We start from the raw sequence: 1,211 nt of genomic DNA, 5'->3' as shown, positions 1-1,211 counted from the left end.
ATTTCATTCATTCATGAAGTTCTTAAATTACATTCATGCAACAGAGGAACGAGTTTAGTCACTTACCTGGAAGTCGAATGCGTTTGCTGTGAGGTGCTGTGGCCTTTCCTTCTGCTGCATGCCTTTGTTTCTGTGGATGCATGTTGGTCTGGTTACTGATACATGGCTATTTTTCTTGTGAAAGTATCCTCTAGAAGGATCTAAGCTGCAGGAGTCTGTTTCCACCTTCAGATTTGCACCCTCATGCTGCTGATGCTAGATTTTTGCAGGACAGCGACTTATTTTCTCCATAGCTCCCAAACGATAGATCGGATTGACCTGAAATTTTTTGAGCATGTTTCTATCATCGTTATGCACCTCCCATAGAAAAATTGTGGTAAATGGATGCACAGATTTCGAGAAAAATTGAAAATGGCTAAAGGTGACAGAGGTCAATTTCTCGGAAACCATGCACCGGAATTGGCTGAAATTGCTCAGGCAGGTTACTATCACCCATATGCATCTCCCCATGAAACAAGTTTTGAAATGGATGCACGAATGTGGAGAGAATGTAAAAATGGCTGAAGGTGATGGAGGCTGATTTCTTGGAAATCGTGCACTAGAATTGGCTGAAATTGCTTGCGCATGTTGTCATCATCCCTATACAACTCCCCATAAAATAGTTTTTTAAATGGATGCACGGTTTTCAAGTTAGGGAAAAAACAAATTTCTGCTCTATGTATTTTGTATCAGAGCATTCTGCAGTTTTTGAAAACATGATCTTGGGCTATAATGGAGACTTGGGTCTTGGCTAATGAGGAATCTAGATAGAGGGTAACAAGTATGGTGAGTGAAAAACTGCTGCTTGATTTTTCATTAAGGAGTTTTTGCTGGCAGTATGAAGAAAACAAGATTTCTGTGTGTGACTGGGTAGGAACATAAAAAATGAGTGCAATGGAGGTGTACAGAGATGGAAAAGGGTGACATATGGCGATTGATGGAAGCAGGGATGTTTACAGGCCTCATGGACAGATTCCCAACCTTTGGGTCCTCTTCGGAGATCGATCTTGGCTTGTTTGTAGGCTCTACAGGATCTTCCTGTAGAAGACACAGAACTTCCTGTAGAAGACACAGAACTTCCTATAGAAGGTGAAATCTTAGTCCGAATGAGACCAAATTTTGGGAAAGGGTAGTGGTCATGGAGGAATGGATTGTGAGGGATGCTTGCAGCC

Source organism: Pinus tabuliformis, chromosome Q (genome assembly GCF_031772625.1).
Source record: "Pinus tabuliformis cultivar Carrire ecotype Pingquan chromosome Q, CPIR1, whole genome shotgun sequence".
NCBI lineage: Eukaryota > Viridiplantae > Streptophyta > Pinopsida > Pinales > Pinaceae > Pinus > Pinus tabuliformis.
This window is presented reverse-complemented; position numbering follows the sequence as displayed.